Genomic DNA, 14,386 nt, shown 5'->3' with positions numbered 1-14,386 from the left:
AGGAATATAATTTAATAAAGTCAGGAAGATGTATCAAAGAACGCATGTATGTTTCTTTTTTGTGTGCAAGTTGTCTATGATTTGAAAACAGCCCAAAGGTAATCTTTATCCACCACTGGCCAGATGCATTTTCTTTGGATGTGGTGTGGGTTTCAATGAATGTGAGTTTCAAGGGCAGAGAAGTTTTAATGCTAAGTCGATTTTCATTGTGAGACAGTATTGCTTGCTTTGTTTAGCAGATGTCTGTTAGTGTTTGTGGAATGTTGTGCTATAAAATGTGAAAATAAAATCCAAATAATCATTGTAGAAGTAAAGCAGTATGCGTATGCACACTGTAGTGTTTATGGTAAATGGGACAAAATAGCCTGGTAATGGGACATTGGAATGGCTCTAGGGGAACTCTGGTGCCATATTTTGGTTGTCCTTCAGTTTGCGTTTGAAAGTTGGTATCCCACAATTCATTTGAGTGGGCGGGGTACATAATTATGTATGCAAATTTTACATTAATCAGCATACAGATTTGTACCTATTTTTCATGGGCCTTGTCCAGATTGTTGATGTTTCCAGGTTGAGAGGGTATGGTTTACAGATGTTAGAGGGACAGGTAGAAAGCATATCTGTTAGTTCCCACTCTTTGCTTCACAACATACAATCTGTAAATTTGATATTTAAGCACTTAGAAAAGACAGCCAGCTAGAGTGTGTAACATATATGGAAAAAAAGAAGCAACTCTAGAGACTGACAAAACTCTTCACAAACAGAAACTCTCATATATTAACAGTTGCCTACATTATTCAGTAATTGTGCTATTCGTACAAACATAAAATCAGGAATTACAATAGAAGCCTTCAGTAGAAGTGAGTGGAAATATATATACATAACATAAACATATGCACTACAGATTAGCAGGGAGAAAGAAGAAAAAAGAAAGAATACTTAGCCAGATGTTCATAGGGTCATAGCTTAATAGGTAGGTACTAGGCTATCTGCCTGAAGGCATTTATAAGCCTAGCCAGAAAGTGTTGGCTTTCGCAGCCCCTTAGATTAGTTCCCTGTGCCTCTGTCCAGCAGATCCATTGAAGTGAACCCCGGGGTATATTTTCTGTTTCCCATCCACTCGTCAAGGTTTCTGTTGAAGAGGGTTTGTGAAGAGCTCTGCCTAATGTAGATTGGAATCCTGTTCCAGAGCATGGGAAGTCTCTGGGACAGGAATCTATCCCTCCAGCACATCCTGTTTATTGTTATGGTGAGGTATAGATCCCTAGAGCATGTGGCTCAAGGGGATATGGTTTTCTTTAGGTGGAGCATGTCCATCAATTCTAGGTTGGACATGGCCTTGTATGTCAGGCAGAGATCACCTCTGAGTAGGCGGTATGCAACCGTGTACAGATGGAGTTTCTTCAGTCAAGCTGTATAGGGCATCTGTTTGAGGCCAGTGATCCTCTTGGTGAGGTACTTTTTGTGGTTTTTTTCAGCTGTTGCAGGTGTCTTGTAAGGTACATCCCAAATGGAGTGTTGTACTCTATGATGGGTCTGATGAGTGATGCGTAGGGGGGCACAATGACCTCCTTTTATCTAGATGCAAACCTTTTTGTGATTAGGTGGGCCACATAGAAGGATTTTCTAACCACTTTGGCAATGTGATTATCAAAGAAGAGGTTATTATCTACTTGGGTCCCCAGATCCCTTATTACATCTTCTGTATTTAGGGGGCTACCACCTATGTGGTAGTTTGTGGATACTATGTTTTTTTCATTGGGGATGACTATGCACTTTTTGGCATTTAGCTTGAGGCCATGGTTTTGACACCAGGTATCTGTCTCAGTGAGACCCTTTTGGAGGATGTCTGTGTCAGCTGGAGAGTCAGTTATAGCCCCTAGTTTGCAGTCATCTGTGAACTTGATCAATCATAGTCCTCCTGTGCTTGCCTGTACCTCTGAGAAGTATATGCCGAACAGGAGAGGTCCTAGGACTGAGCCCTGGGAATTGCCACTTGTAACCGGTTTAGAGACAGACCTAGCTCCCACAACTCTTACCATGTGGGTTCTATCCGTGTGCCAGTTGGCAACCCATCTCGTGACATAGGGGTTATGTTCTGGCTGGTGAGCTTGTCTATAATACAAGAATGGAGAATGGTGTCAAAGGCCTTTGCAAGGTCTAGGTAGGCTGCATGGACAACCTTTCCCTCGTCTATAGCCTTGGTAGCTGTCTCAAAAAAGTCCACCAGGTTTAGGAGGCATGATCTGCCCTTAACAAAGCCAAATTGGGTAGGGTCCAGTGTTTGGAAGTTCCCAATGTCTCTGTTAATGAGATCCATGATGATGCGCTCCAAAGCCTTGCAGACCAAGCTAGTCAGGCTTATAGGGAGATAGTTCCCGGGGTCTGTTGTGGCTCCACCTTTGTGGGGCAGAATAACCATTGCTGTGCTCCACTCTATGGGCACATAGTCAGTGGAGAGGCTGAGTTTGAACAGTGTGTTTAGGTGAGGGGTTAGTTAATCTTTGAGCTCATGTAGGACACAGCCTGGGACACTGTCCGGTCCCATTGAGGCTGTGTTTTTGGTTTTGGAGAGGGCTGTTTTAACCAGAATGTCTGTGAATTCAGGGGCACTACATTCTTCTGGTATGGTTATGGGCCCTTTTGGGGGTGAAGTTTGCACTGAACCTGTCTGTCAGGATGTTGGCGATATTGGTCTGTTCAGTGTATTTTGTGCCATTCTGCACTAACTCCGAGCAGATCTGAGAATTGCCTCTTAGATTCTTGACATGGCTAAAGAATGCCTTGTGGTTATCTTTAGAGTCCTTGGCAATTTTTCTTTTGAAACTAGCCTTGGATGATTTTATGAGGGATCATAGTTTCTTGCTGATACTGATCAGGGATGTCTTCCCTTTTTGGGATTTTACTCTATTCTGTACTAGTTTCCTCCTTCGATTTAAAGCTTGTTTATGGCAGGGGTCCACCAGACTGGTTTCCTTTTCTTGGAGGAGTGAGTCTTGGTTTTGTTTGGGATAGCATGATCCATGCATTCTTGTAGGTGCCCATAGAGTGCATTTGTAAAGGATTTTGCAGCTTGGACAGTGTTATCCTTTAGCATGGAGGCTTTGAAACTTTCCACCTTGGTCTTAAGTAACGTGAAGTTTGCTTTTGAAAAATTTTTCACGGTGGTTTCTTTGACTGCAGGTAGGGGCAGAATGTGGATATCCAGAGAGATTAGTTTATGGTCAGATCTAACCAGCAAGGGGTTGATCTCCAGTGTGGAACACCGGTCGCCCATGTTGGTGATGACCAGGTCCAATATGTTGTCACCTCTGTTGGAGGTGTTGAGCAGTTGATCTAGGGCATTAGAGTTTATACATTTTAGGAAGCTTTGGGCAAGAGAGTTGGTACTTGAGTAGTTCTCCCAGTTAATGTTTGGGTAATTGAAATCACTCAATATCAGGGTGTTTGGTAGGCCCTTTATGTTTCCCAATGTTTCCAGAAATGCTGAATGGGGGTCCTAGGACATGGTGGGTGATCTGTAGTAAGCTACAATTTGGATTGCAGTTTTGCCCATTGTTAGTTGAACGTGGATGATCTCTGAAGCATCGTGCTGTGCCACTAACCTGGAGGTATGGGTATCCTTGATGAATATGGATACTCCCCCGCCTTTTGTATTTTGGTCCGGGTTTTGTGGCCAAATGTATGGTATGAGTTGTAGCCTGGTAGTGCTGGGGTGCTCTTTGGAACCTTAAACCAGGTTTCTGTTACTGCACATATATCGATTTTCTCCATACTGAGGAGTGCCTCGGGTGCATGCATTTTGAGATTTAGACTTCTGGCATTGAGTAGCATTACCCTCAGTTTTTTGTTACTTGTGCTATTTACGGTGGTGGATTTGTCTTTTAAGCCTTGCCTAAAAAAGGTGTTATGGGGGTGGCGAGAGCCTTGGCCAGTATTTGAAAGCCTAAGGGTGACAGGTGCAAGCCATCTCTAGCAAAGCAGCATGGCTTGCTGAGCATGTCATCCCAGGCTGACAGACACTGGATCCCCTTTGAATGACACCAGAAGCTTAGCCAATTTTTGAAATTGATCATTTTTTCTTTATGCTGTGCTATCATTCTTGGTGAGGGCAGAATGCTACTCAGGGTCAGGGTCATATTGGCCTGAGCTACGTGATCAGAGAGCTCCTCCATGTCTCTTTTCATGTAGTCCAGGGAGGTAGGGCTCAGGTCATTCACACCAACATGGACAATGACAGAGTCATATTTGTACTTGTTCTGGAGTGACCTGAGTGCTTGTGTTATGTGGCGGATCCCGGCACCCGACAGGCACCTAACAGTAACCTTCTCCTTCTTCAGCCTAGTGAGTGGGATGTCAGTGTGCCTGACTATAGAGTCACCTATTACTAGTGTGTTGGGTATGTTATTTTGACTTAAGGGCTGTGATTGTGTGGCACACTGGTTTTGTGAAGTATTTGTTTCATGGTTTGTGTTGGGGGGGTGGAGGTTGCTTGGATGTCTGCTTTGGAGGTCTCTGTTGCTTTTGCAGATTTTTATTTAGGGCCTCCAAGTATGTTTTTGTGTATTTATGTGTGTTTTTTGCTGGTGCTGGTTTCATAGGTCTCTGCAAGACTGATGGTGTGATCCAGTCTTAGGTTGAGAGAGCTTAGCCTCCAGTTTGGCTGTATAATTTCATCTCTTGCATGTATTAGTGTTTTGTGGTTGGAGGAGAGGGTTGTCTGTGTATAGGAGGCAGTTGTAACATTGCCTCAAAATGCCCAGATTCACCAGTTGGACCAGAGAGTACACCTGAAACTGCCCTTTGGACATGCCTGGATAGGTACAGTGAACTGTTTTACTGATTGGCTGGTAAGGTCGAAAAGAGAGCCTTGTCCTTCTCTACAGTATAGGGAGGTCTATTGCTAAGGTTTATTAGTGCTTGCTATGGGTTTTGAGCAAGTGCCGGGCTGAGAAGTGAATGGTTTGAGTGCTTAAGTTGAAAGTTTGTCTGTTTCCAAGGGAAAATTGAAGAGTAGACTTTGTAGAGCCGGGAATAGTTAAACCCCAGCTACCTAGTGCTGCCCGGCCCGCAAAACCACGCAAATGCAGGTTTTATAGCAGGGAAATGAAACAGATAGAAATTTTTGTCTTTTTAATTCCTGTGCTGTTCACATAAATGTTAATTAGTGCTTGACTGTATGCTGTTTGATTAGCCACTGTCCCACCCTAGATTTTATTAGTTCATAGAATTCATAGGAGTTTCAAGTCAATTTAGTCTTATGACCATCGATACCTAATACCCACCCTTAGGTTCCCTTATCCCCTTTCTTAAAGTCAGGTCCCTTTTTATTTCTGTGGTAGCCCTGAGAAAAAATTGAGGGTACATATCCAGTCATCTAGCTTCAGTATGAATGATGATACTGTATCACACTGTTTAACCTGCAGAGTTAGCTTATTCCAGAAATACAAGAGTTACTGCATAATGAATCCATTTCTCCATTGTGCTCAGTTGATCTCTTGGTAAAGATTTAGGTCCCTGATTCAGGTTTTAGGTGAGCTGTTATACTGGCAGATATAGGAGACTAAGAACATCAAGGCTTCTAATGGCAGGAAAGGTGAGGCACAGATCACTAATGAAAAATCTATAAAATACTGAGTAAGAAAGAGAGCTTCTGTCCTGTCTTGGTAGCCCAGGGTGTTTAAGCCTGAGATCTTCTTAGGAACCTCTGGGTTTCTCCATTTGTTTGATATGTCAAAGGTACCTCTGAAAGAAAGCATTGTACTCTATAGGTGGTCTAATTAGTAATAAATATAGGTGAATGATGACATTTTTAGATCTGGATGATATACCCTTGGCTATTAGTTATGCTAAGTACTAGGATTTCCTGAGTACAGTTGACATATAATGATTATAAGAGAGGAAGCTGTCTCCCCATGTACCCAAGTCCTTGACTACGTTTTGGTTTAGTAGTGAAGAAATGTCTATACTATAAGTTGAGAGTAGGGATCGTTTGTCAAATGAAATTAAACTGCCATTTTTCAAGTTTAATTTGACCCCATTTTTAGTACACCAAGCAGGAACTAGAGCAAGTTATTTCTCAATGGCCCTGATGTCAGACAGGTTCTTGACAATAACACCCAGTGTTCAGTCATCTGCAAACTTAGTTAAAGGTCCCAGTTCTCAGTTTGGAGCTCATGAAAGTAAATGCCAAAAGGTGAGATACCTACACAGGCCTCTGGAGGACTCCACTGGGTACCTTCATACTTTTAGATGAGGCATCTGCTGCATGAACTATGTCTATTTTATCATTTAGTCAGTTTGTTATTCATCTTACCACATAAGGTTATATAATTAAAACATTTAGCTTACTTACAATGCCTCATGGGTATGGCATTGAATGCTTTGGCTAGGTCAAGATATGGTGTGTAAACAGCATGACCACTGTCAACAGCTTGTGTGACCCTCTCAAAGAAGTTAATTAGGTTTAATAGGCAGGATCACGAATGGATGAAATCAGACTGTGGATGGTCTAGCCTGACAAGATTTTTATTATTGTGACTGAGGAAACCATTTATGATATGGTCCATGGCTTTGTGGATCAGGCTAGTAAGGCTGATGGGTCACCCTTGAAGAGTGGGCAGCACCACTGCTATGTGTCATAATTAAATAACAAACCCTATAACCAAGTTTAATTTAAAAACCTCCAAAAAAAGGATAAAAACCTAGTGAAAATGTCCAGAATAAACTAAAAATGACATTGAGCCACGTCAGTAGCACCCCCCTTGTAGTTTAATCATAGTTTAAAAATATAAATGCTCCACAAATGAGTATGTTTTCGTAAACACACTTCTTCAGATGCAAACCCCAAATATAAAACTCCTAAGCCTTTTATACTTGAATAAACCATTCAGATAATGTATCCCCTGTTGCATCATCACACTTAGGGTTCATGTAAATATTTTACAGTGTAAAAAGTAAATACATTGATATAAAAATGTATTACCACACATTAAAACATTAACCAGTATTGCCTCAACGTGTCAATAGTCATATTTTGGATAGACACCGAATCAAGATTTTTGGAATTTATGAACTATATTTCCAACACTACCAACTTTCTGAGGTTCACCTATAAAATGAGCTATGCAAGACTAGAGTATTTGGATATACATATTGAGAAGACTAGCCTAGGTTATAAATCCCTGGTTTATAGAAAGGAGACTTATGCTAACTCTTTTTTTTACATTACAGCGGTGCTTATCCCTTCAAACAAAAGGCTAGTATTGTCTAGGGCCAGTTCATTAAAATAAGTAGAATGTTCTCTGGGGATGACGATTTTGAATGTGAATGTCAGAAGCTGTTCACAATGTTTATTGACAGGGGCTATCCTACGAACCTTATTACCAAGATATATAGCAAAGTAAAAAAATGGTCGTAGGACAAGTTTCCAACCTATATTAGGAACATTGGGGTCAACTCAGACAATGGTTCTAGAGAATGGAGAAGAATGTATAGGTATTAATGCAGCTAAAAATTATGAACATTCTTTTATTACAGATTTTAATTGAGATGCATACATTATTAAGAATGTTATTGAAAATGAGTGGAACAGATTTTCTAGTTTGTCTGACCTAAATAGAATACAAAATACCCCCTTTAGATGTGTTTTCAGGAAAGAGCATAGCCTCAAGGAATTAATGGAAAATAAGCAGAACATTGTAAACAAGTGTGCTAAACAGGGCACCTTTAAGTGTGGCAAGTGCTCACAATATAACTACATTAGACATAGTGACTGTGACACTTGTGGCCAAGGACAAAAACATTGTAGGTAAGACCTGTGAAACAAGGGGTAGTATATATTGCCAATTGTATCCACTGTCCAGCATTCTACATAGGAAAGACGGAAAGGAAACTGAAGCAGAGAATATATAAACATATGAATAATATCAGAAACAAGAAGATGAGCAATGCACTATACAAGCATTCCTAAAACTGACTCATGCAAGGTATTTATTCTTTGTTTTAGAGGAGATTCCTATGGCTATTAGGGGTGGATGGTGAGAAACCTGTATAGAGTACAGGAAACTTTATTGGCAGGTCATCCTAGAGGCCAACAGACAACCTGGCTTAAATGACAATGTATCGCTAGCACCAGTTTTAAAGTTGAGAATTGATCAAATACGGTTTAAGTTTTTGTGTTTACTCACAAGAGTGACCATGCCAACTATTTTTAAGTTTTAATGGCATTATGATAAATATTTAAGTATTTTTTAAATTTAGCTAAATATTATGTTAAAAATATTTTAGCCACAAGAGGGTGCTATTCACTACAAAACAACACAGACAATAGGAAAATGTCTTAAAATAACTGTTTATTTTGCTGTTGCCACTATCGGTGAGCAATTTTACACATGATGTAAATAGCTTTGCATATAAGAGATATTAATGGACAAGTTGAGGCAATACTGGTTAATTTTTAATGTGTTGTAATACATTTTTATATCAATGTATTTACTTTTTACACTGTGAAACAGACTATTTACATGAACCGTAAGTGTGATGATGTAATGGGGATACATTATCTGATTGGTTTATTCAAGTATAAAAGGCTTGGGTGTTTTATATTTGGGTTTTGCATCTGAAGAAGTGTCTTTACGAAAACGTACTCCTTTGTGGAGCGTTTACGTTTTTAAATTACAAGGGGACTGCTACTGGCGTGGCTCAGTGTTGTTTTAAGTTTAATTTAAACAATTTGAAGAGAGGGTCGACAAGGGCATATTTGATGCTATTTATTAAATATTCCAGTATGTTGTCAGGTCACATGAAGAAAGTATTTTTGGTCTTTGATAGCAGCTTCAAAACATGTGACTTGATAACGGGTGTAAGGGATTCTTGGAAATGTGGAGTTTGGATAGATGTTTTGGGGGTGAAGTTTGCACTACACTTATTTGTTAGCATATTAATGATATATTTTGAGTAGGAGTGGGTGGTCCCAGTTTAGGATAACATCTGAGCATTGTTTGGTATTTTTCCTAATTTTTATAGCATAGTTAAACAAGGAAATGTAGTTATCTGTAGATGAAGAAGTTAGCCTAAGTTCATAGATTGCTATACAACTCCTAATGGCATTTTTCAGTTCCCTGGTAATATCTTTAATACTATCCTTATATAAGAAGTTTTAAATCTATTGCATAATTTAAGGATGTTTTTTCTTGTTGTAAAGTTTATTTATGTTTGTAGACCATTTGAGTGGTTTGTTTTTGAATTTCCCATTTTTATTTTATTCTATGTGGGACTGCTAATTCTATGCATTTGTCTAAGTGGGACTAGAACTCTTTTTTTAACATGACTGTTATGTCAACATCTAAGCTGGTGATCTCATGGGTGAATTTTGAGATTTCATAATATAATATGATTGTATGAAGTTTGCCAGTATGAAATCTTTAAATTCAGAGATATTAGTTTCAAGGGCTTTGGAGACTTTTAAGGCAAATGTCACAAGCTTATAGACTGACTTAACTGGGGAAGGACAAATCAGGGGAAAAGTTCATGTTGAGGCTATGTTTGTGTGGACAGATTGAGAATGTTATGTTTTCTGGTGGGTTGTTAACTATCTGTTTTGTTAATTAAGTCCAAGAACACTTAGGCATAAACCACACTGCAGGAATGGTTACTCCAATTAATTGTGAGTTAGTTAAAGTCTCCCAAAATAATGAAGTTCTTGTTAACAGGGCATTCTTCAAATACTTAGGAATCTAGCTCAATTGTCTGGGTACATGGAGTATGTTGTATAGTGGGCAATAAGTAGGTAGCTTGTCTTATTTATGGTTAGCTGGAGTTCTATGAGCTCTGTTTGTGAGCCTCTGAAAATCTGTCTAGATGCAATATCATCCCTGACAAATATGGAGATGCCACCACAGTTACTAACAGACTTGAAAGCAAGGTAAAAAGAAAACCCAGGTATGCAGGCAGTGCTTTCTTTACATTTAAACCCAACCTCAGTAATTGTACAGATATGGAAATGTCCCAAATACAAGAGAGCATTAGGATCAGGCACTTAATTGCTGATACTTCTAGTACTGACTGCTGCCAACTTATTGTGGTCCAAATTGGGGTTTGATAAGTTTCTTTTTTCTTAAAATAAAGTACTATGGGGGCATTAAAGGCTTTGCCCAGTTTGTGGAAGCCTTTGAACAAGAGGTTCAGGACATCCCTTGCAAAGTAACTTAGACATCAAATCGTCTTGTCCCATTTTTCATCTATTTGTTAACCAGGTAAGCCCACTGCACAAAGAGTCCCTTTTGAGGGGTAACTCAGGAGAACTATTTTGTTAAGAGACTTTCTGAGAATCACACAGTAGGCAAATGAAAGTAAAAGAAATCAAAACTTCTACCATTTTGGTTACAAGTAGATACTTGTTAACAGCTCAAAGACTTAATCCTCTGTGCTAACTGCTAGACTGACACAGGTTGTCACATACTGGATCCCCTTAAAATGACACTAATTACATTTTGTTTGTTTATTTAATGTTTACTAGGATACAGCAGTGATCAAATATGATCATGTGTATGCTCAGCCTGGTTTATATAAATAGTAGCAACAGTAAAGTAAGATTAAAGGTATAACTAAATTATACCCTATAGTGACATAATATAACACAGATGTAAAAAATATACCCATATTTACAAGAAGATTTAAAAGAAATAGTGGTTAACGATGGTTATCCTTTTTTGTACCAAGATATCATTTATTGCCCTCAGGACCAGAGTCTTACCTGAATTTGTTACATATATGGAGAGCACTTACATGTTCATTCACTCCAACAGACTACTACCGTGTCATAGTCTCAGTCATATTTGCCCTGGAAAAGTGTCTGCAGAGCCCTTGTAATGTCAGAGATCCTGGCACCCAAAAGGTAACTGACTGTAACCCTATCCTTGTCCAGGCTTATGAGTGGAGAATCTATATGTCTAACAAGAGGCGTAGGTGGCTCAACCAACACCCTGTACCAGTCCCACTAGATAGCACTGCACCCTCACAGCTCTTAGGTTCATATGTATATAGCAGTCTAGCCATACACCCCAACCCAGTTGTATCCCCATGTAACCTGGGCATCTATTTGGAGGGGTATGTTACTTAGGAGGTTGCTAAAGGTTTAGTGGCTGGGAGGAAAATTATTTGGGAAATGTTTACTGTTGTCCTCTGTCTGTTTAGAGACATAGGGCCAGACTGGGGATACATTTTCAATTTGCCATCCAATGGTCAAGGTTACATTTGAATAGGGTTAGGGATGGACTCTGCTTAACATGGATGGGGAGCCTATTCCAGAGCACAGGTATTCTCTGAGACACCTATCTGTCTCACCAGCATGTTCTATTTATGACAAAAACAAAGTCTAAATTCTTAGATCTAGTGTTTCTGGTGCTATTTGTTTTGCAGTTGTTGAAAAGGCCCACTAGGGCTGGATCTGACGATGCCTTATATGCCAGGTATAAATTACTTCTCAGTAACCTGCAGGGGACTTGATTATAGAGATAAGGCTTTAAGGTAATCTGTAGTGAACAGTGTGTTAATACCCTGGATTTTGAAGGCTTTAAGGTAATCTGTGGTGAACAGTGTGTTAATACCCTGGATTTTGAAGGCTTTAAGATAATCTGTAGTGAACAGTGTGTTAATACCCTGGATTTTGAAGGCTTTAAGGTAATCTGTAGTGAACAGTGTGTTAATACCCTAGATTTTGAAGGCTTTAAGGTAATCTGTAGTGAACTTTGTGTTAATACCCTGGATTTTGTTGGTGAGGAGCTCCTATGAACATTCCAACTGTTGCATATGCCTAGTCAGGCACATGCCAAAGGGGGGATTGTACTCAATGATGGGTCTGATAAGGGCTGAGTAGAATAGTACTTTAACTTCCTTGTACCTGGATGCCATCCCCGTACTCATAAATTGAGTGACATAGAATGATTTTCTTATTACCTTGGCTACGTGTTGATCAAAGACCAGTGTACTGTCTACATATGTTCCCTGATCCCTGACTAGGTCAACTCTTAGGGATGTCTTATTGATGGAGTAATTAACCTGGGTGAACTTTTTCTCAGAAGGCACTATAATGTACTTCTTGGCATTGAGTTTTAATCCTTGGCTTTGTCACTCATCATATGTCTGTCTTGTATCCTCTTGTAGGATGTTAGTGTCACGGGGAATCTATGATATCTGCCAATTTGAAGTTGTCTGCAAACCTGGTGAACCAGCGGCCCTTGACATTAGCTGTAACCTCTGAGAAGCAGATGCCAAACAGGAACAGGCTGAGCACAGAGCCTTGAAGTACTCCATTGGTGATTGGTCTCTTGGTGGAAGTAGTAACATCAATCCTGACTTGGGTCCTGTCTGTCAGCCTGCTAGCAATCCAGTGAATTACGTAGGGATTTATGTCTTGTTCAGTGAGTTTGCCAATAATACCTGTGTGGGGTACTGTACTGAATGCTTTAGTCAGGTCTAGCTAGGTGGTATATACTGTTTTGCATTTGTGACCCCCTCCAAGAAGTCTATAATAGGTTTAATAGGTTAAGTAGGCATGACCTTCCTTTGACAAAACCAAACTCAGATGGATCCAGTGGCTTATGGTTGCCAATCTCTTTGCTGATCATTTCCATGATAATTCATTCCACGGCTTTGCATATTAAGACTAGTCAGAATAATGGGTCTGTAGTTTCTGAGGTCAGTTGACGGTCTACATTTGTGAGGAGGGATAACCATTAAAGTCCTCCAGTCATGTGGTATATAACCTGTTTTGAGGCTACTGTTGAAAAGCAACTCAAGTTGTCCTGCATGCTTTGCATTTGCATGGCTCTTTGCTCTTTTCCACAGAACTCAGCAAAGCTTGGTGTCCTCACCTGTGACTGACAAGTCTTTCCACTGTAGCCTGTGTCATTCAGGCAAAGATAAGTTACTGGATTTTATTTAATGCACTTGCACTTCGTTATTGAACTGACCTCGACTGTTTCACTGCATTTAAAGTACTTTCAGTGTAAAAATCACCTGTCCCTTTAAGTGTTGCTTTCTAAATTGTTTGCATTTAAATTGCCTTGCTGTAGGGTGATCTAGCTAGGGAATATGTTGTTTTGTTGTTGCATTGCACTTGAGGGTTTCTTTACTGCTCTGCTTTTACATTAAGAAGATCAGATCATCCATTTTGTGGCAAAAGGTATGTTTTCCTGGTCCTTCTGAGTTGGGAACAGAAGAGCTCAAAGTGTCCTCAAACATAATCACCTACCCTAATACAGGTCTGGACAACATGGATAAGTAGTTTCCAAATGTCTCCATAGCCAGCTTGGTAGGCATGGGCATCTTGAGACAATAGAGCAATTGTCTCATGTTCACAGGAAACCTTTAATCCTTAAAGAAACTAACACAGTATGTAAGAGATATACATACACAATTTCCTCGGAATACAACCAAGGTTGTCAGGAACACACACTCTACATCCACCACACATAGTCTCCATCACACACATATAGATCATCTTATGCTGAGGCACTAAAAATCAATATTCTCAAACCTCAAAGACCTTCTAAGCCTAAAAGCAGCAACACTTATCCTCAGCAATCTCTAAAACACACACCAAAAGCAACACCAAACACCACAAATATGCCTACACCCAATGGACCCCCAAGAGTGAATCCCATAATGCAAGCAAACACTTTACCCTGGACCCATGTCATAGGGCACTCCATTGTACAGCAAACATATGCCCCACTTACCAGACTGGACAAAGAGAAGATAACTGTTAGTTGTTTATCTGGAGCCAGGACCTGCCAGGTTACACATGCTTTCAAGTCACTGCACTGCAGGTACCAGTTTAATTCTATTATGGTCCATGTGTGTGTGTAAATGACCTGAGACATACTTCACTGGACTATATGAAGAGGGACATTATAGATCTCTCTGAATATGTGTTTCAGACAGGTGTGTCCTGCACTGAGCAGCATTCTGCCTTCACCAAGAATGATGCTAGAATATGAACAACAAATAATTGACTTTAACAATCAGCTTAGTTTCTGCTGTCATTCCACGGGGATTCAATATTTTTCAGCATGGAATAACACGGTTAATAGACCAAGTTGTTCTTCCAAGGATGGTTTGCATCTGTCCCACCTGGGTTTCCAGATATTGCCTAAAATTGTATCTACTCCTTAGAGTCGTTTTTAGGCAATGACAAAACTACCAGCTTAGCAAATAAAACCCAATGGAACCTAAATGTGTGAATGCTCAATGCTAGGAGCCTTAACAAGAAACTTTACATCCAGAAACTCTCCTCACTCTGGAGAATATAGACATTCATGTCATTACTAAGACATGGCTTAAAGCTGTAGAAAGTACTCCAGCAGTGCAAAGTTTCAGTGCCTTC

The sequence above is a fragment of the Protopterus annectens genome, chromosome 15.part0 (genome assembly GCF_019279795.1).
Source record: "Protopterus annectens isolate FY-2018-M chromosome 15.part0, PAN1.0, whole genome shotgun sequence".
In the NCBI taxonomy this organism is placed as follows: domain Eukaryota; kingdom Metazoa; phylum Chordata; order Ceratodontiformes; family Protopteridae; genus Protopterus; species Protopterus annectens.
This window is presented reverse-complemented; position numbering follows the sequence as displayed.